This window comes from Giraffa tippelskirchi, chromosome 10, assembly GCF_054371585.1.
Source record: "Giraffa tippelskirchi isolate mGirTip1 chromosome 10, T2T-mGirTip1v1.2.pri, whole genome shotgun sequence".
NCBI lineage: Eukaryota > Metazoa > Chordata > Mammalia > Artiodactyla > Giraffidae > Giraffa > Giraffa tippelskirchi.
Genome location: NC_137284.1, coordinates 146,323,171 through 146,344,979, shown reverse-complemented (window position 1 = coordinate 146,344,979; position 21,809 = coordinate 146,323,171). Strand labels below are relative to the sequence as shown.

General features: G+C 48.0%; 2 long non-coding RNA genes across 3 annotated transcripts; one reads left to right on the top strand and one right to left on the bottom strand.

Moving 5' to 3' along the window:
* Positions 1-1,427: 1,427 nt before the first annotated feature.
* On the bottom strand, positions 1,428-10,373 carry LOC145523231 (uncharacterized). The gene is made up of 3 exons (XR_014066440.1): positions 10,225-10,373; positions 7,722-10,147; positions 1,428-1,532 (listed from the first exon to the last, which is right to left on the bottom strand). It is a non-coding gene; the product is annotated as an uncharacterized LOC145523231 (long non-coding RNA).
* LOC145523230 (uncharacterized) lies at positions 8,307-16,026 on the top strand. 2 transcript variants are annotated; one of them, XR_014066438.1, is made up of 6 exons: positions 8,307-8,772; positions 13,114-13,320; positions 14,265-14,348; positions 15,247-15,442; positions 15,551-15,788; positions 15,952-16,026. It is a non-coding gene; the product is annotated as an uncharacterized LOC145523230 (long non-coding RNA). The 2 variants fall into 2 exon arrangements; XR_014066439.1 differs by having other exon boundaries at positions 13,114-13,850; positions 14,204-14,348; positions 15,546-15,788.
* Positions 16,027-21,809: the final 5,783 nt, after the last annotated feature.

The following is a 21,809-nucleotide window of genomic DNA, read 5'->3' as shown; positions in this document are numbered from 1 at the left end:
TACACAAGAAGGAGTTAATGGGTATTTATCTCCGTACAGCAGAACTAGGGGGTGTGGAAGGAAGAATATTTTTTGTTTTCCATTCTTGTGCATTTTCATTAAATATCAACTGACCAGAGGTCCCATATTTAAGTTACATTCAGAGCACCTATGTCAGAATTTTTATCTCACAGAAACTAGGAAAGATCACTGGGAGTAAGGACTCTGAGGTCTGGTTGAGATTTTGACTGAGGGGCAACGGACCTGGGATAGCAAGGCCAGGGGGCCTGGGCCAGGAGCTGGGCAAAGGAGGGCCACCAGTCATGTTTTCTGTGTCAGGGGTGGAGGCTGGGGAGACCTTCAGAGGGAAGGGGAGCTTGAGGCTCAGCTCTGAGAGCTCACAGCTGGGGACCACCCTCTTTTTTCAGAAACAGAGAGAGAGCTAGCATGTGGGTGGGCCTGAATTTGGAGTCCAGAGCATCTTTGCAAAGAACTAAGAGCAGTCCACTTAGGTGGCTCTTTGGCATCCAGGCTCCAAAGACACCCCAGAAGTGATTGATTTTGCTTCAGCCATGAACCCACTTACCATTATTTAAGGTGATTACCATTTACATGAGGGCTTCCTCGGTGGCTCAGTGGTAAAGAATCTGCTTGCAAAGCAGGAGACATAAGAGACGCAAGTTCGATCCCTAGGTTGGGAAGATCCCCTGGAGGAGGGCATGGCAACCCTTTCCAGTATTCTTGCCTGGAGAACCCCACGGACAGAGGATCCTGGCGGGCTACAGTCCATAGGGTCTCAAAGAGTTGGACATGACTGAGCAACTAACACAACTGTGTAGCAGAAACATTCTGCAAATTGCTAAAACGTGTCAGATCAACTCCGTGGTATCCTGTCTGAGTCCAGGACAGTGTCTGCTCCTGTGTGTTAAGACTTTACCAGGTACTGCTCAGGCGGCTCGGCCAACTCACAACCGTACAGAGTTAGGAACCCAGGAAACACCCTGGGACTCATGACCCAGGAACTTCCAGCCACCTTCATAGACACCCCACTGCCCCAAGATCTGAAAACCAAATCAACAGGTTTCAAACACCCTTCCTTCAACAAATTCTGTTAACAGTTATTGAGCAGGGTACTAGGTCTGGGAACACAGAGGCCAAGGACACACCCAATCCTGGCACTCAGAGCTTCATGACAAGGGCCCCACCGGTGGATGGAAGCTGGGTCGCTTGGTGAGCATCCTGGGTACCAGCTCTGACAGGGAGCTGTATTTGCTAACGCAAGCAACTTCTGCAGTCAAGAAAAGCTAGTCTTGGGACTTCTCTGGCGGTCTAGCGGTTAAGACTCCACACTCCCAGTGCAGGGGGAGCGGGTTTGATCCCTGGCTAGGGAACCAAGATCCCACATGCCCTGCAGCCAAAAAAAAAGAAAAGAAAAAAAGAAGCTAACGTTGGCCAAAAGATTGACTTTATGATGAGAGTGATGTCTTCAATAATAATCCTGCTCCAAACCACTGCCTCATGCATTAGCCTTCTCCCTGGAGGGTAACAGGAACCTGCAAGGGACACAAAAAACACACTGGCTGAGGATGAAAACCAAATCTGACTTTGTACCTTTTTTTCTAAAATAACCAAAATAAACACATTTTTTTAAATTATAAAGCTAATACAGAAGCTGTTTTCATGCAGGCAATATATAAATTTTAACTGTTCACTAGAGTTTGGTATACTTCATGTGCTTCTAAGCACTTTTTAGTATATGTAAAATAAGTATTTGCGACTTTTTTTACAAAAATGAATCTAATACATTCTGCAACTTGCTTCTGGTGTCACTTCCTATAGCTCTATAGCATTCTTTTTTTAACATACAGAATTCTACAGTATGGCGATACCATAATTATTACTTCGTTATTCTCCTATGGATGGACATTTAAATTATTCATAATTTTTTAATAGTATGAGCAGCGCTGTGATAAATATTCTAGCACAGTTACTTCTGTGCCCTGTACCAGTGTTTCTGTGGAAGAAATTTCTAGAAGGGGAATTACTGGGTCAAAAGTTCTCTGAAGTGGTTCAACTCAAAATATTGTGTGAGTAAACATTCTGCAAGCCGAGAGTTATAAAATAATGCACAAGATTAATTATTCAGAGTGAGAGTTGAAGTGTGCCCAAGGGTATGCTTCGTGTCTTTGCACTGCTTCGTCAGAAATATTCCACTTCCCTCCTGAGGACAGGAAATCAGTAAAGCAGGATTCCTGAGCCGGGTCTCCCTGACCCCACTGACGGGAACGTGTGAAGGGTTTTGACGGCAGCATCAGAATCATTCATGGACTGAACACATCAGTTGATCACAGGAGGGAAGGGACCACAGGTGAGCATAAGCTGTTCTGAAGAGAGAACAGCGCCCCCAAGAGGCGTTTAGGTGTCAGCACCTGTCCTCACACAAGGGGGTTCTATCTCGTCCTGCTTAGTTTCTCACTTACTCTAAACCCACCCAGTAAATACTTGCAGTCTAAACCTCTTAGGGAAAATTAATACCATACAACCCAAGAAGATTCTGGGTAAGTTGTAGTGAGTCTAAGTCTCAGTGTTCTCATTTTGTGTGACCAAAGTCCCAGGATATGTAGGCATGTGTAGTTTTTCAAAGGTGTAGGACAGTTATCCAGTAAGTGGGCCTCACTTAGCCAGCATCCACCTCTCACTGCAATTTTGCTGTTGTCCCTGCATTCCTGAGGGCTTCCCAGGTGGCGCTAGTGGTAAAGAACCTGCCTGCCAATACAGGAGACTTAACAGATGAAGGTGCCATCCCTAGGTTGGAAAGATATCCTGGAGGATACCTGGGTTGGGAAGATACCCTGGAGGAGAAATGGCAACCCACTCCAGTATTCTTCCCTGGAGAATCCCATGGACAGGGGAGTCTGGTGGGCTACAGTCCATAAGGTCGCAAAGAGTCTGACATGACTGAAGCGACTTAGCACACAGGCACGCATGCAGTACATTACTGAATGTTAAGCGATGCTCCAGAAATGATACAAACTGGCACAATGGTTTGAAAAAAGGTCACGAAGTAAAAAAAGAAACTAGTAACAAGTAGATAAGTTAACAAGTAGTTACCTTGCAGGATGAGAATAAGCACAGGAACACTCTGCATTGAGATTTTTTAAAGTATATTTGGTTTATAATATTGTGCTAGTCTCAGGTGTACAGCAAAGTGGGTCAGTCATATTTTTCAGATTATTTTACATTATAGGTTATTACAAGATATTGAATATTGTTCCCTGTGTTATCTAGTAAACCATTGTTGCTTATCTATTTTATATATAGCAGTGTGTACCTGTTAATTCCATACTCCTAATTCATCCCTCCCCTGCCTTTCCCTTTGGTAACCATAAGTTTGTTTTTTATGTTTGTGAGTCTGTTTCTATTTTGTAAATAGATTCATTTCTATTCTTGTTTTTAGATTTCACATATAAGTGATATATGATATTTGTCTTTTTCTGTCCGACTTATTTCAGTTAGTATAATAATCTCTGTGTCCATCCATGTTGCTGAAAATGGTGTTATTTCACTCTTTTTACAGCTGAATAATATTCCATCGTGTATATATACACCAAAACTTCTTTCAGATTGAGATTTTTTTTAAAGGAGCAACTCAGGAGTCAAATAAACCTAAAAAGCCATGTCCCAGGGTTTTGCAACTTCTGCACTATTGACATTTTGGTCTGGATGATTCTTTGTTACAGGAGTAGGCGGGTGGAGGGGAGCTGTCTTGTGCAATGTAGGATGTGTAATGACAGCATGAAATGAAAAGTGAAATTTAATCACTCAGTCATGTCTGACTCTTTGCAACCCCACGGGGTGTAGCCCGCCAGGCTCCTCTGTTCACAGAATTCACCAGGCAAGAATACTGGAGTGGATTGCCATTTCCTTCTCCAGGGGATCTTCCCAACCCAGGGACTGAACCCAGGTTGGGTTCAATGTCTCCTGCATTGCAGGCAGATTCTTTACCATTTGAGCTACAGGGAAGCCCTAATGACACCATGGTGTCTGTCTACCCACTAGATGTCACTAGCACCTCCCCCCTACAGACACACCCAGTTGTGACAGTCATTAAATTCTCTAGAGCCATTGCCATGTTTGAATAGTTCAAGATTTAAGAAGCCCCTGAGAAACAGGTCTCTTGAAGACAAAGCAGCTGCTGCGGACTCTTCCCCCAACCATGTGAACTGCTTTGGACTTTTGGTAGTTACTATGAGATGTTTTCCCTCACCCAGACCAGAAGCCCGAATTTGGCAACCATGGGGCACAGTGAATAGCCAACAGGGAAGGGGAGTGTCCTCTGGGGGCCAGAAGCCCAACAAGAAACCCATAAGTTGGATTCTGAAGCAGCAGCTGTGGTGCAGGGAACACTTCTAGAAAACGGAAAGTTCTGGGGCTGCCCTGCCCAGAGAGAGGCTGAGCAAGAAAGCCTGGGTGAGGGGGCGGATTGGAGATTGGAGAGTTGTAGGCATCTCCCTGTGGTTCCGGAGTGGATGCTGTAGTGGGGGAGGGGTAGGCAATGAACCTTACCCAGGTGGGGTAGTTTGCTATGAGGAGACTTAGTTCAGTTCAGTTCAGTTCAGTCGCTCAGTCGTGTCTGACTCTTTGCAACCCCGTGAATTGCAGCACGCCAGGCCTCCCTGTCCATCACCAACTCCTGGAACCCACCCAAACCCATGTCCATCGAGTCGGTGATGCCATCCAACCATCTCATCCTCTGTCATCCCCTTCTCCTCCTGCTCCCAATCCTACCCAGCATTAGGGTCTTTTCCAATGAGTCAACTCTTCGCATGAGGTGGCCAAAGTATTGGAGTTTCAGCTTCAACATCAGTCCTTCCAATGAACACCCAGGATTGATCTCCTTTAGGATGGACTGGTTGGATCTCCTTGCAGTCCAAGGGACTCTCAAGAGTCTTCTCCAACACCACAGTTCAAAAGCATCAATTCTGCGGTGCTCAGCTTTCTTCACTGTCCAACTCTCACATCTATACATGACCACTGGAAAAACCATAGCCTTGACTAGGGGGACTTTTGTTGGCAAAGTTATGTCTCTGCTTTTAAATATGCTATCTAGGTTTGCCATAACCTTCCTTCCAAGGAGTAAGCGTCTTTTAATTCCATGGCTGCAATCACCATCTGCAGTGATTTTGGAGCCCCCAAAAATAAAGTCTGACACTGTTTCCACTGTTTCCCCATCTATTTCCCATGAAGTGATGGGACCAGATGCCATGATCTTAGTTTTCTGAACATTGAGCTTTAAGCCAACTTTTTCACTCTCCTCTTTCGCTTTCATCAAGAGGCTCTTTAGTTCTTCTTCACTTTCTGCCATAAGGGTGGTGTCATCTGCATATCTGAGGTTATCGATATTTCTCCCAGCAATCTTGATTCCAGCTTGTGTTTCTTCCAGCCCAGCGTTTCTCATGATGTACTCTGCATATAAGTTAAATAAGCAGGGTGACAATATACAGCCTTGACGGACTCCTTTTCCTATTTGGAACCAGTCTGTTTTTCCATGTCCAGTTCTAATTGTTGCTTCCTGACCTGCATACAGGTTTCTCAAGAGACAGGTCATTTTCCACAGTTTATTGTGATCCACACAGTCAAAGGCTTTGGCATAGTCAATAAAGCAGAAATAGATGTTTTTCTGGAACTCTCTTGCTTTTTTGATGATCCAGTGGATACTGTCAATTTGATCTCTGGTTCCTCTGCCTTTTCTAAAACCAGCTTGAACATCTGGAAGTTCACGGTTCACGTATTGCTGAAGCCTGGCTTGGAGAATTTTGAGTATTACTTTACTAGCATGTGAGATGAGTGCAATTGTGGGGTAGTTTGAGCATTCTTTGGCATTGCCTTTCTTTGGGATTGGAACAAAAACTGACCTTTTCCACTGGCCACTGCTGAGTTTTCCAAATTTGCTGGCATATCGAGTGCAGCACTTTCACAGCATCATCTTTCAGGATTTGAAATAGCTCCACTGGAACTCCATCACCTCCACTAGCTTTGTTCGTAGTGATGCTTTCTAAGGCCCACTTGACTTCACATTCCAGCATGTCTGGCTCTAGGTGAGTGATCATACCATTGTGATTATCTGGGTCATGAAGATCTTTTTTGCACAGTACTTCTGTGTATTCTTGCCACCTCTTCTTAATATCTTCTTCTTCTGTCAGGTCCATACCATTTCTGTCCTTTATCGAGCCTATCTTTGCATGAAATGTTCCTTTGGTATCTCTAATTTTCTTGAAGAGATCTCTAGTCTTTCCCAATCTGTTGTTTTCCTCTATTTCTTTGCACTGATTGCTGAGGAAGGCTTTCTTATCTCTCCTTGTTATTCTTTGGAACTCTGCATTCAGATGGGAATATCTTTCCTTTTCTCCTTTGCTTTTCGCTTCTCTTCTCTTCCCAGCTATCTGTAAGGCCTCCTCAGACAGCCATTTTGCTTTTTTGCATTTCTTTTCCATGGGGATTATCTTGATCCCTGTATCCTGTACAATGTCACGAACCTCTGTCCATAGTTCATCAGGCACTGTGTCTATCAGATCTAGTCCCTTAAATCTATTTGTCACTTCTACTGTGTACTCATAAGGGATCTGATCTAGGTCATACCTGGACTAGTGGTTTTCCCTACTTTCTTCAATTTAAGTCTGAATTTGGCAATAAGCAGTTCATGATCTGAGCCACAGTCTGCTCCCGGTCTTGTTTTTGCTGACTGTATAGAGCTTCTCCATCTTTGGCTGCAAAGAATATAATCAATCTGATTTCGGTGTTGACCATCTGGTGATGTCCACGTGTAGAGTCTTCTCTTGTGTTGTTGGAAGAGGGTGTTTGCTATGACCAATGTATTCTCTTGGCAAAACTCTATTAGCCTTTGCCCTGCTTCATTCTGTACTCCAAGGCCAAATTTGCCTGTAACGCCAGGTGTTTCTTGACTTCCTACTTTTGCATTCCAGTCCCCTATAATGAAAAGGATTTACCACTGGGCTTGGGCAAGTCACCTCCCTGCAGTAAAGCTCCGTTCCCCATCTCCCTGAGGGAGTTGTTTCAGGACTGAAATGAAACATACACAAAATAAATAGTACTGCGAATTAATATAAAGGGTGAAGATTCGAAAGTGGCCTCCGGTTGCCACTTTTCAAATATGCCCAGACAGCGTCCTTGTGGCTCAGTGGTAAAGAATCCACCTGCAATGCAGGAAACTCAGGTTCGATCCTTGAGTGGGGAAGATTCCCTGGAGGAGGAAATGGCAACCCACTCCAGTACTCTTGCCTGGGAAATCCCATGGACAGAGGAACTGGGGCTACAGTCCATGGGGTCACAAAGAGTCGGACACAGCTGAGCACCTTCGGGCCAATTCCACAAGCTTCCAAACACACTGCAGAGCTTTCATTATTGTTGCTGTTGTTTTGGCGAAGTTGCTTCAGTTGTGTCCGTCCCTTTGTGACCCCATGGAGCCCACCAGGCTCCTCTGTCCATGGGATTCTCCAGGCAAGAATACCGGAGTGGGTTGCCAAGCCCTCCTCCAGGGGATCTTTCCGACCCAGGAATGAAACCTGCATCTCTTACGTCTCCTGCGTCGGCAGGAGGGTTGTTTACCACTAGCGCCACCTGGGAAGCCCGCTGTTGTTGTTATTATTATTATTATTTAAACTGTACAGTTGCGAGCACACGGAGCCACTCTGGTTTTCCTAGGAACCCGCCCCGGGTCTGACCTTGCTGCGGCGCGTGGGGGCCACCTTGGCCGTGGCCTTGAGCCTGTGTCTTGGAGGCCGGTGCTCAGCCGTGAGCGTTCTCTCCCCCTCTCGCAGGGCTCACGTCCTGGCCCTGAGATGGTGCTTCACCTGAAAACAGCCTTTGGGGGGCAAAACTGGTCCCCAGCGGGTAACGAGGAGCCACTCCGCGTGTGCACACAGCTCCGCAGCCGCGGGAAGCTGGGCTGGCGCTTGGGCGTCCTGCTGGGGAAGGACATCCCCGCTCCCGGCGGGCCTGGGGGAGGAATTGCCCCGCGGGGCCATGCCCCCCGGAGTCCCCGGGCTAACCCGAAAGCCAGCACCTTCCGCCTGCACCTTCTTCTGTCTTGATTCCCTCCAGGGACCTCGCCTCGGCGGAGAGGCCAGCAGGCGGTGAGCGGCGCTGTTTCCAGGGATGTTTCGCTTTCTCTTGACGCGGGGTCGCCATCTAGTGATATACAAGGGTATACTACCACGTTCTAACTTCGGGTGGCCGAGGCTACGTAGACCTGTGGAACGTTCTGGTGAGTGCGGGAAAGTTCTGTGGAGGGGACTGGACCCCGTTCCAGGCCTTGTTGGGGGCGGATGAGGGATGGCGCTTCCCTGCCCGACAAGACGCGGCCTGGGGCCAGCTCCGCCGGCGGAGGCGGGTCTGGTCCAAGCCTTGAGTCAGGCCTCCTGTTAAGGATGTCTCGCTCTTCAGAAGGGCGGGCCGGTGGCCCCACAGAGATCAGCTCAGAGCCACACTGGGCATAAGACCTGTCTGGAAAAATTCTGGCTCAGGATACCCCACTACTTATCGGGACTGGGGAAGGTGTTCGGGGAGACCAGGGTGTCAGAGGGAGCGCCACCAGGGTTAGCCTGAGTGCACGCTCCCTGAGTGTACCCCAGGTTAGAGACACAGAAGACCGGGCAGGGCCAACCTCCGGGGTTTCTGGACCGGCCTGGCCCAGAGCCACCTCATCCGACCAGCCCACTTGCTCCAGAACAAACCCAGGATGCAAGTGGTTTCTGCAGTTCAGCAAACAATCAGGTAGAAAGGGACTCCAGTCTCCTCTTTTTCAGACACCCCCCCCCTAGAAAATCCCTAAGGATTTTCTTGTAGTCCCCAACTTGGCTTCATGGAGGGAAAGCACCAACCGCCTTTTAAGAGAATAGCTTCTCCCCACAAGCACTGAGCTCCCAAAGGCTTCTGACCTCCTTCCCTGGGGGCGAGGATGGGGGTAAGGTGGGGGGGGGGTGTTGGAGGAGGAGGATGGGAAAAAGGGAACGTTTTCAATGACTGAGCGACTTCACTTTCACATTTCACTCTCATGAATTGGAGAAGGAAATGGCAACCCACTCCAGTGTTCTTGCCTGGAGAATCCCAGGAGCGGGGGAGCCTGGTGGGCTGCCGTCCATGGAGTCGCACAGAGTCGGACACAACTGAAGTGACTTAGCAGCAGCAGCAGTAAGCCCTGTGGATAGGCTTGGTCTGACTGTTGGCCTCCTTGGACTTGAAATGTGGACCACCCAGCACTTCTTACCCACGTTTGGAGCCTTGGCTGCCATTCTTTTTTATTTTTTTAGTATTTATTTTTACTTACTTGGCTGTGCTGGGTCTTAGTTGCGGCATGCGGCATCTTTAGGTGTGGCATGTGGGATCTAGTTCCATGACCTGGGATCGAACCCAAGCCCCCTGCATTGGGAGCTCCCAGTCTTAGTCACTGGACCACTGGGAAGTCCCGGCTCTCATTCTTGAGCAACAAGCTGTCTCCCACCCATTTGGGATAAGTGCATGAATAGAAGCAGATAGAGACTGAGAACCAAGAGAGCAAGCAGAACTGCCATTTACGTCTGTGTAAGCTGCTCAGTGAACACCCGGCACCTGGCCTGGGGCGGGGGAAGCCATTAGGATCTGGAATTCAGCTCTTACCTGATTGCAGAGCCCTGTCATCTGGAGGAAAGGGCACATTTTTCAAATTCACCTCCTCTCTGTGAGCCTGCCCACAGTAGATGGGGGCGGTGGGGCTTTTCCTAATTCTCGCAGATAGGGGCCAGCTGATGCTTTTGGGGAGTTAGGTGACTCCTTGGAGAACAGGCTCCTGCATGGAGCCCCAGCCCATGACTCCCTGGGCTTCTCTGGACCCCTTCTCACCTGTGTTCTCCCACAGGTAGAAATCCCTTCCCGAGTTGCTCTGTGTATTAGCGGGAGTGGCAAACCTTTTCCTGTACCTGTGGTCTCCACCAGGGGCGCTGCTTGGGAGTGTAACGTCAAGACTTCCATTTGTATTTGATCTTAAGGTTTTCAGGCAGAAAACGGGTCTGCACCATTCTGCTGACTCTAGCCTAGCTTTTCAAGCCAAGCTATGAATGGCTCACCTTCGTTCCTCTTCTTCCCAGACTATCTCAGATATACAGACACTCCTCTGTAAATAGAAAGATCGTTACAGTTCCAGGGTCCAGAGATTAAGGTGGGCCAAGAGTGACTTTATGTTCCCACTACCTGGTCTGTAAAAATCTGTGTAGTTGAGTACTTTTTGATGATGTTTGAAATGGGACGATGAGGCATTTCCTTGTGGCCTACCAAAGGCCCAGGTCAGTGTGTTTGTTTCCTGGGGCTACTGTAACAAAGTATCATAAACAAAGTGACCTAGAACAGGGGTCTCCAGCGTCTGGGATCTAATGCCTGATGATCTGAGGTGGAGCTGACATCATAATAGTAGAAATAAAGTGCATAGTAAACGTAATACCTTGAATCATCTTGAAACCATCCCCTCCCCTGGTCCATGGAAAAATCATCTTCCATGAAACCAGTCCCTGGTGCCACAAAGGTTGGGGATCACTTGCTTAGAAAGCAGAAATGTCCTGTGTCACAGTTCTGGAGTCTAGAAGTCTGAGATCAAGGCATCAGCAGAGTTCATTCCTTCTGAGGGCTGTCAGGTAGAATCTTGCCTCTCTCCTGGCTTCTAGTGGTTTGCTGGCCGTCTTTGGCATTCCTTGGCTTGTAGACACATCTCCCCCATCTGCCTTTATGTTCACATGGCATTCTCCCTGCATGCATGTCTGCATGTCCAGATCTCTCCTTTTTATGATGGATTAGGACCTTCCCCGATGGCTCAGTGAGTGAAGAATCCACCTGCAAAGCAGGAGACACAGGAGATGCTGGTTCAGTCCCTGGGTTGGGAAGATCTCCTGGAGGAGGAAATGGCAACCCACTTCAATATTTTTGCCTGGAGAATCCCATGGACAGAGGAGCCTGGCAGGCTGCAGTCCATGGGGTCGCAAAGAGTCGGACATGACTGAGTGACTGAGCACATACGTGTGCACGCAGGGCCCATCCTAATGACCTCACCTTAACTAATTACATCTGCAAGGACCTCAGCTCCAAATAAAGTCACATTCTGAGCTACTAGGGATTAGGACTTCAACATACGAATTTGTGAGGACACAGTTCAGCAGATACCATTAAGATCCCCAAACAAGATAGCACTAAACCCCTCATCTTCTCCTCTATTGCCATGGTGATGGGAGGAGGGGAGGCTGGAAGGACAGAAATTCAGCTCATAAAAGTTACTAGAAAGCTTTTCTTTCTGTGTCAGGTTGGATTCAGAGACCTGTCTGATCCCCAATAAAATCTCTTAAGATAAACAAGCCAGACAGTCTCAAATTTATGTGTCTTCAGACCCCAAAGCAAAGGGAGGCTTTGTAGCCCAAACAGACCCTGAGCTGTCTCAGCAGCCAGAGAAACATAAGTCTATGAAAAGCTGGCCTCCTCAGCCAGAGCCATCATCATCGTTGCAGGAGGTTACCTCTCCAGGTTTTTTAAATTATACCTTGTCTTAATCATTGCAGTGAAGGTCTCTTCCAAATTAGCTATAGCTTAAATGCTGTTTCAGTCGTTGTATTTTGCTTGCAGAAATGGCACAGTTCTGGCTCAAAATCACTGTCTAATTCTCAGGCACAGTGGCCAGACTGGCTCTCCTGCTGTCTGAGTCAAGGTATTTAAATCTGCTGTGTATGAAAGCCATGTAATCCCAGTTTGGGGGTCTGAGGAGACAGGTGGAAACCAGCCTTCTGATGGCCTATGAAAGAAGCTTCATGAGCAAAAATGCAGTGGAATAGATAAGCCAGGTGGTTAGAGCTTCAGCCTGTAGACCAGGGATCCTTACCTTGCTGCTCATGGGTGGGCCTTAGGGAATCTGTGACTCCCCCCAACACTGAAAACTGCGAAGTGTATGTATTTTACTAGGGAGAGTGTTCCCAGGATTCACTGGAGAGTCAAAGGAATCTATACATAAACCAGTTAAGAAATACTGTCCTAAAAACTCCCATCCCCTCACACATCTTTATGGTAAATAAGTAGATTCAATTTTCTTCTAAAGCATAGACATTCATCATGAGATTGGGAATTGATCTTGACAAAGGTTATCTCCCGATCTGAACTCCGAAGGAACTTCAGGATCTATAATTTGTGTCTGTGGATCTATAATTTGGATTGGTGCAAGCTAGGTTCTGTGGTCACAGAATGGCATGTAGTGTGGTCCCTGTGGCCTGGGTTCTCTGATGGGTCCCCAGGAGTAGAAATGTCTGTTTCTTTGTAGAGAAAGTTGGACCTTGATGGAGTTCATGAACTTGGTCCCAAGACTGACAGGGATGTAAGACCCTTTCCCTAGAAGTTTGCCTCTCTAGAGGGTTTTTGTTCACCTCACCCAGAGCTGAGTGACCGACAACTTCTACTTGACCAAAGATTCACAGTGTTTGTATTTAGGGCAGAAGTTGGTCCTGCTCTCCCTGTCTCTCTTTCTGTCTCTCTCATTTGTCTGACCTTCTGCCACCACTGTCTGTGTACATGCTCAGTCGTGTCTGACTGTTTGCAACCCGATGGACTGTATCCCGCCAGGCTCCTCTGTCCATGGAATTTTCCAGGCAAGAATACTGGAGCGGATTGCCATTTCCTTCTAGGGGATCTTCCCAACCCAGGGATCAAACCCGAGTCTCCTGTGTCTCCTGCATTTGCAGGCGAATTCTTTACCACTGCGCCACCTAGGAAAGCCCTCTGCCACTACTCTGCTCTATGATAAATAGATAGATGAAAGACAGATGCTAGATAGATAGCTGTATACCCTCATGGTACATGGTAGGGAAAGTTCTCAGTCTGCATTATTATAAAAAATCTAGCTTTCCCTGCCAGATTTATTTTACAGAAATAAAAGAAATTTTAGCAAGCCGTTTAAACTGTTTTCCTAAATAGATTTCCTTCACAGCCAGAGACCTCCAATAGTCTCCCCATCAGACATCAGTTTTTCACTAACTGATGAATTTGGCTTTTATTTGGGGGGGAGAAAGCCTCTTGTTTTCTACTTGCCTGCATTTTTGCTCTAACGTCTTCTAGAAAGCGGGGGTGTTCTGATGCACGTGGACTGCACCTGGGAGTATCTCCACCTCACTCTGTGCTGTGAGCATCTCCATCCAGCCATCCCTCTCCTTGTAATTGACCGGCTGGCAGCCAAGTCACACGCATCACGGTGCAGGCCTGGGGAGGTCTGCACAAATACACTCACTGTTTGGAAAGCATCTGTATGACATCACCGAGAGCCAGGTCTGATGAAAACCCCCTCCCCAGCTTAGTCTTCCTCACGGGCGTTAGTGCCGGGGTGTCACACTGTCGTGTGCGGCTGGCCTCCCTTAAAGGCCGTGATCATCACCAGTGTTATTAACCTGGTCAGGGAAGAGCCTCACAAGGCCTGCTTCTGTGGCCATGGGGTGTCCTGGCATCAGGTAGGCAGGGAGGAGAAGTGGCCAGGATTTGAGGGCAGTGTGTGGAGAATCCCTTGGGTCCCGGGGCTGCTCCCTCATGAAGGGGGTGGGTACCCCTGGGGGGAGGGTCACTGTGTAAGTGTGAGACCCCTCTTATTTCTCACGTGGAAAGTCCTTGAGGGTGTGGGGCCCTCCCAGTATCTGAGACAGGTCTTGGGAAGCACCACCTGTCTTGAGGTCGGTGGAGGGACTCAGGGGACAGGTGGAAGCAGGGAGAGGGAGCCCTTAGAGAACTGGGATGAACCTAGGAGGGCAGATGACTCCATGCCTGAGACAGGCGGCCCCTCGTCTCCGGCCAGCAGAAGTAACCAGGTGAGTTCAACCCTGATGGAGCCAAGTCTGGGGCCTGAAAGACAGTCAGGGGACCCCTTGTGGGCTGTGGGGTTGCTGAGACCTTTCATCTCGCCTTTTTTACTGTGAGTGGCCTTGGGCTGCCTGCTGTCTCCAGTACCACCATGTAGCCTCACATTGGGCCACACTGGAGCAGCCCACCCTCCTGGGAAGACCAGGCTCTTTGTTCTCACTGAGGTCTGCACTGTAGGCCTCGAGAAGATAGTTGGGGTCTTGCAGGGGCACCTCCACATCTTCCACTGTGGTCACTCACCCCTGGGGCCTGGGCACAGAGTTCAGCGGCAGGTCTCTTGACCAGCGTGTGGGTTCAACAGTGCAGGCCATGAACTCCCCTGGACAAGCCCAGCATCTCATCACCTCTGCTCCTGTCAGCAGTGAAGAGACAAAGCCGACGTGTGGGAATGGTCTGACTCGAAGTTAGCCACCTCAGTTTCCGATAGACTCACTACCAAAAGAGAGGTATTTTTCTGCTTCTTCCTTTTCAGAGTGTGGTTGGACTTTTTGTCCTAGAAATTGAATTGTTCCTAGCCCCAGGGGAGAGTTGAGTGCTTTCATTTTTAAAAGCCTGCCTAGACTCATAAAATAATCATAACACAAGAGGTTTTGGATAGAGGAAGACTCCATGGACTGAGTCCAAAGAACAGCCCGAGGCTGGAAGAGACTGGGTGGGGACAGGTGTTCCCACAGTGCCAGATGCTTGCCCTGGAGGGGCAGGGAGGGGCAGGACCTCAGCCCGGGGAGGGCAAGAGTGGATGGAGGTGTGTGGAGCGGCCTCTGGGAGGTGCGGCCCTGGAAGAATGGCAGGGAGGAGGGAGTCTGTACCACAAAGGCTGGATTTGTCAGGGTGTTTAGAGAAATGGAAACATTGAGGACATATTGTGGCTGTCTAGTCGCTAAGTCATGTCCAACTTTTTTGGGACCCCCATGGACTGTGGCCTGCCAGGCTCCTCTGTCCATGGGATTTCCCAGGCAAGAATACTGGAGTGGGTTGCCATTTCTTTCTCCAGAGGATCTTTGCGACCCAGAGATCAGAACTGTAGTCTACTGCATTGCAGGCAAATTCTTTACCGCTGAGCCACCAGGGAGGCCCATTAAAGACATACATGTATATATATTTCCTGTATGTATAATCAGGAGCCACCTCATCCCATTATAGAGGCTGAGCAGTCCCCTTTGTCCCTCCTTGTCTCTTTCCACCGCTGGTCTCCTGTTTCCTGCACCTGCCCCCATCCAGGTCTTTCCATGTATGGAGCCCCAGACCCCTAGAGGTCAGCTACAGTGTGAACATTAATCCATAGGAGGGCTGGGTCTGTCCCACGTGTCACTGTCTATTCATCAGGGTTCTCTGTTCACACAGGTCAGTCACTTACAAGCCTGAGTGCACAGCATTCATTGTGCTGCGTTGTAGGGGAATGGATTCTAGGAGTGGAGCCCCCGGCAAGGGAGACTCTTTGTTTCGACATGCAGGGAGCAAGCAACTGATGACTCAGGGAGCTGTTTTCCTGCCCTGTTATGGCTCCTGAGTCTCCTTGGGTGAGCCTGCATGCATCCAGGTGGGACGTTTTCTCATCCCGCTGCAGCCCTCCCTGTATCTGCACACCTGACTGAAGGCCACCACTTGTTCCTCTACTGGATCCACACTTATCCCTCCTCCAGCTCAGGTGGATCCTCCACCAAATAACCGAGGCAGAAGCAGGACGCCGTGTCACTCCCAGCCGACAGCTACTGTCTCAGAGAGCAACAGAGAAAAGATCAGGGTGAGGAGGTGGCTGGAGGAACTTGAAAGCGAGTAACCGCTGAGTAACAGGGTCAGCTCCTTCTCCTCGGCCTCAGCCCGTGACTTGCAGGGAGCCTCCAGAGACCGGGAGAGAAACCTCTGGGGGCCGAGGGGGGCACGAGGTAGGAAATGGGGAGAAGAGCCATGTCCGGGGTTCAGAGATACACGACCGCATCCCGAGTCTCCCACTTCGCGGTCGTGTGACCCTGGCAAGTGCCTCAACCTCTCTCACTCTCGGTTTCCTGTAAAGTAGGAATTTTAGTAATTTCAGTGTCTTCTCCACAGGGTTGTTAAGGTGAAGAGTAAATAGACCTCACAGCCGAATGCACTGCACCAAAATAAATTGACTGGATCCTAGTCTGAAACTAACTGGGGGGATTTAAACACCGTCTCTGTGGGGAGCACTTCTTCATTTCTTGGCACAAGGACGGTCCATACTGTGCTGAGTCAGTTTAGTTGTGTCTGACTCTTTGCAACCCCATGGACTGTAACCCGCCAGGCTCCTCTGTTCATGGGATTCTCCAGGCGGGAATACTGGAGTGGGTTGCCATGCCCTTCTCCAGGGGATCTTCCCAACGCAGGGACTGAACCTGGGGCTCCTGTGCCTCCAGCATTGCAGGTGGATTCTTTGCTGCTGAGCCCCAGGGAAGCCAATGGACCTCCGTAGAACACTATATTCGTGGGTGATAACATGCTAAAGCATTTAGGCACAAGTTTCTCAAGGTCTGAAGCTCATTCACGTGGTTCAACACCAACAAAACGTACGTTTGTGTGGAGAGAACCACAAAGCAAATATGATGATATGCTAACCGTTGGAGGCTCTGCAAGTATTCATGTTCACTGGGTGTGCTTTCCATTTTCCTTAATGTTTAAAATTGTCAAAAATTGGCAGGGGTCGGGGGAGGAAGAGGAAATGAGACAAGATATGTCAAGCACTCCGCCCAGCACCCATTCAGCAGTGTTTATTTCATAAATATTCATAATATGTCACCAGGGGTAATGTCAGCAGAGAACCGTAGAGTGGCCTGCCAGGTACTGTCCTGGGGATACAAAACAGTGGCTGCTAGAGGGCCGGAGACAAACGTTAAACAACAAAACAAATATATGAACACTTTGGCCCAAGACAGTGCCGAGTGCTATGAAGACAGTCACAGGTGAGGGGCCGGGGCCCCAGGGGTGGGAGTGCCACACTGGCTCAGGGGCCCCTGAGGTTCTGAGCAGGTGGAATGTGAACTGAAGATGGACCATGCCAGTGAGCCAGTCGTGTGGAAACCTCCCCCTCCCTATCTGAGCATCCAGGGGCCTGGGAAGGGCTCAGGATGCCACAGGGGGTGACATCAGCCAAGAGCCAGGGCTGGGCGTGTTTGCTCCCTCTCTGGGAGCGACCAGCTGTGGTTTAGTTTACACTCAGACAGGCCAGATACCATCAGCCTCCTGGAGCAGTGAACTCTGTGGTTTGCCAGCAGGTGACAAGGGCATCTGCTGGGCCACTTCCTGGAACCAATTTGTGATCTGGAATAGGCCTCTGAGGGAATCTCCGTGGCCGTCTTCACTGAGGCTGCCAAAGATACTTGTCAGCAACACAGTGAACAAAGCGTGTTCAACCTGACTCACGTCTCAAGAAGTGCAAGCTGATGGAGAAGGAAATGGCAACCCACTCTACTATTCCTGCCTAAAAAATCCCATGGACAGAGGACCCTGGTGGGCTATAGTACATGGAGTCACAGGAGTCAGATACAACCTAGCGAATAAACCACCACCAACAAAACTTTATCCAAACTCTTTTCCAAAATAGGAAATAGGAAACACTTTCCAACTAAATGAAATTTGATAAGAAAAAAGAATGATGAAAAGATTTTTAAAAATAGCTTGGGAAAGCATGCATCTTCAATAAACTTTAGATATAAATACACTTTCATGATTTTTAGAAATTATTTTTCCTTGTCCTAATTTTGAATTTTAAACAGTTCAAAAAGAAACTGCTTCATGGGGTAACTCCATTTGTATTAATGGAATAAAGGAATTCGGGTCTTCAAAAAAAAAAAAAAGAAATGCAAGTTGAAATTTCACCCATCAGATGAGTAATGACTAAGAAAATATCAAGTCCAATGTGAGAGGGAATGTCATAACAGATTCCACAGGCACTTAAGGGAGGGACTGCCCCATAGTCCAGGGGTTAAGAATCTGCCTTCCAATGAAGTGGACAGGGGTTCCATCCCTTGTTGGGGAGCAAAGAGCCCACATGCGGCAGATCAACTAAGCCCACTGGCCCCAAAGCCTGCATGCCACAGTTAAGACCCGATGCAGCCAAATAAATAGATAAAAATTTTTTTAAATATTAAGGGAATATTTTGAACAATGTTTTGCCAACATATTAGAAAACAGGCATGAAGTGGACAAACTCCTTGAAAAACACAACTTTCCCAGCAATCTCTGGCATCCCTTGACTTGTAGGCACTTCACCCCGATCTCTGCCTTCGTGTTCACAAGGCGTTCTCCCAGTGTGTGTGTCTGTATTCACACCTCCCCTTTTCATAAGGACACCAGTCATATTGGATTAGGGGCCCACCCTCCTGCGGTGTGACTTCATCTTAACTAATTACCTAATTTCAGATAAGGATACATTCTAAGGCTCTCGGGGTTAAGACTTCAACATATGAGTTTGGGGCAAGACAGGGTTGTGGGACAAAATCCAACCCATGGTGCAGCTGTTACGGTTAAGGTCGGGAGAAAGATCTGGGCCGGAGAGAGAGCTGGAGACTCCCTGACACTACGGAGGGTGGAGAGCTCTGGGAGCAGACTCAAGGAGATGCAGCAGGGCAGTAAAGGAATGGCAAGAGCTTCTGAGAGGTAAGAGGTACTGAAGGATGTCTGCTGGGTCTGCTGATACATTAGGTTCTTGGCAAAGAAGACTGTCAGACTAGCGAGGGCTGAAACAGACCATAAGTGGTTTAGGAGTGCTTGGGATGTGACGAAATGGAGAGAGAGGGGGACAATTCTCTTGTTAAAGAAGGCTGGTTGTTATAAGGAAGAAATAGATAGGGTGTTGGCTGGAGGGTAATTTGGGGTCCAAGGAGGCATGTAAAGCTTGATCATGTTTAATGATGATGGGAAAGAACCAGATGAAAAGGGAGAGACTGAAGACAGAGGACGGATTTCCCTGGTGGTCCAGTGGTTAAGAATCTGCCTAGCAATGCAGGAGATGTGGGTTCAATCCCTGGTGGAGGAACTAAGGATCCCACATGCCAAGGGGCAAATAAGTCCATGCACATCTCAACTATGGAACCACACACCACAACTGGAGAGTCTGTGCACTGCAACAAAATGATATGATTGAAGATCCTGCTTTCCACAACTAAGTCCAAAAGCAGTCAAATAAGTAAATATTTTTTTTAAAAATAGGAGATCATTGTGGTGCAGGCTCCTAAGATGGTGCCCTGGCTAGTTATCCACATGCCAGGCACACAATCTGTGCTCCATAAATAGTGGTAAAATGAAATTACAACTGCAGACAGGAGGGGGTGGAATCCAGAAAGCTGGTTTGAGGGACAGGCCAGGCTCACACTCTGCTGCCCTGAGTCTCTCCACTCCTGACCCCTCAGCGCCAGTGCCCATCACCAGCTTCCCACGAGCACTGTGGTCTACAGCTCAAATTCAAGATGGAATCCTGAGCACCTCTGAGTCTGGAGCCCAGCCTGAGTTGGTGGCTGTGGCCAGGGGAGCCAGGCCTTGGCGTCTCCCTCTTAGGAACCATGTCACAGTGAAACATGTCATGTTTTCCTCGCTGACTCTCTTTGAGTCAAAACACCTGGAAGATAAGAAGTCTTTTAATTTTTATAAACTACATATGTGATGATCATTATCCAAGGTGAAGATATTTAAGCAGGAAAGCAAGTCAGGAAGCTTCCCTCTCAGCTCTAGTCCACACTGAAAATGGAAGAGCGGTCCATCTCAACAGGGACAGCAGCTGCCCCTGAGAGGTGACATCGAGGTACAGAAGAAAGCTTTTCTTTGTATTTTATATACTTGTTGAACTATTTTCATTTTTATAGTAATCTTTACTAGCACTATAAAACCTTACTATTAATATATGCCATCTCTTTAAAAACTGAATTTTTATGTAAGAATATACATACTTTCCAGTAGGCATGTACAGATGTGAGAGCTGGTCCATAAAAAGGGCTGAGCACCAACAAGTTGATGCTTTCAAACTATCATGTTGGAGACTCTCAAGGCTCTTGAGAGTCCCTTGGACAGCAAGGAGATCAAACCAATCCTAAATGAAATCAACCCTGAATATTCATTGGAAGGACTGATGCTGAAGCTGAAGCTCCAGTACTTTGGCCACCTGATGTGAAGAGCAGACTCATTGGGAAAGACCATGATGCTGGGAAAGATTGATGGAAAAAGGAAAAGGGGGTGACAGAGAATGAGATGGTTGGATGGCATCACTGACTCAGTGGGCATGAGTTTGAGCAAACCTCCAGGAAATAGTGAAGGACAAGGAAGCCTGCTGTGCTGCAGTTCATGGGGTCCCAAAGAGTCAGACACGACTAAACAACTGAACAACAACAAATACACACAATAAATACCTTCTCTTTCAAGAAAGTGGAAACATCGCAGATCAGGTTAAGTCTCCTAGACAACCCCTCCGCCCGTCCTCCAAACAACCTACAGCAAAATCCACTAGTATTATCACTTTGGTATGTATCTTTCCATATCTTTTAAAATTCATTTTCATGCATATATATGTCCTCACATTAAATATAGCCTGGGTTTGGAAGACATTAAATATAAAGTGTTCTCATATTGTGTGTTCTTTCTGCCAGACTTTTTCTTCCAGTCATTTGTCTTCAGGGAGCTTCCTTTCTAGTAATTTAACTGCCCTCCTAAGATCCTTCCCCTTCACCGCCTCCTTCCTTCTTTACCCCAGGAGTAACAAGTCTGTGGTCTTTTCAAATGCTGTTCCCAAGACCACTCCAGCAGAAGTCCCTGGAAATAGAGTTGCCTGGTTTGGTGAGTAAAAATAGAGGAGGCAGGGACTTCCCTGGAGGTCCAGTGGTTAAGACTCCACTTTCCGCTGCAGGAAGTGTGGATTCAATCTCTGGTTGGGGAACCAAGATCCTGCATGCTGCACAGCATGGCCAAAAAAAAAAAAAAAAAAAGATAAATACAATCACATCATTTTAAAAAAAGAAAAATATAGGAGGCAGGTTAAATTTTAATTTCAGATAATGGAGCACTTGGGACGTACTTATCATTAAAAAAATTTTTTTTTATTTATCAGAAATTCGGATTTAACTGGGTGATCTGTATTATATCTGCCAATCCTAGCCTGGGGCTGTGCTGTGCCGTGTGTGCCAAGTCGCTCAGTCAAGTCCCACTTTTTGAGACCCCACGGACTGTAGCCCACCAGGCTTTTCTGTCCATGGTATTCTCCAGGCGAGAATACTGGAGTGGGTTGCTATTTCCTACTCCAGGGGATCTTCCCGACCCAGGGATCAAACCAGAGTTTCTTATGTCTCCTGCATTGACAGGCGAGTTCTTTACCACTAGCACCACCTGGGAAGCCCTGGGGCACTTGTTGAAAATTGGCCTCTTTATCCCCTTATGGGGTTTCCCTGGTGGCTCAGAGGTTAAAGCGCCTGCCTGCAATGCGGATTCAGTAGGTCTAGGTGGAGTCCGCCAGGAATCTATATTTTTTAACGATATTTAGATTACTGGTCCCGGTGAAAACACACATTTTCAAGCTTATTAATCTCTCAGTCCTTATTGAGTTAGCACAGTGGGAGTCGAGCCTCCAGAGTAGATGTGCCTGTGACTTCTGCCTTGGGGTGACCTCTCAGGTGTCCCGCTCCTTCTCCCACTACGTTGTCCGGATACTCAGCTTTGCTGCTTTTCCACAAGCAGGCCCGTTTCCTTTGGACCCGCTGATTTTACTGAGGTCCCAGGATTCTACAGGCTTAGCCAATCGCTCTCCGCCCAAGCTATAACTCTCAAAAATCAGCACAGTCCAGAGCGCTAGAGGGGGAAATGGTTGGGGCCAGGGACAAGAGAGAAGAGTCTGAGCTCTGGGATTCCCCTGTTCCCAGCTCCGTCTTTCTGAGTAAAACCTCAGTCAGACGGGAGCCTGAGGGGGCGTG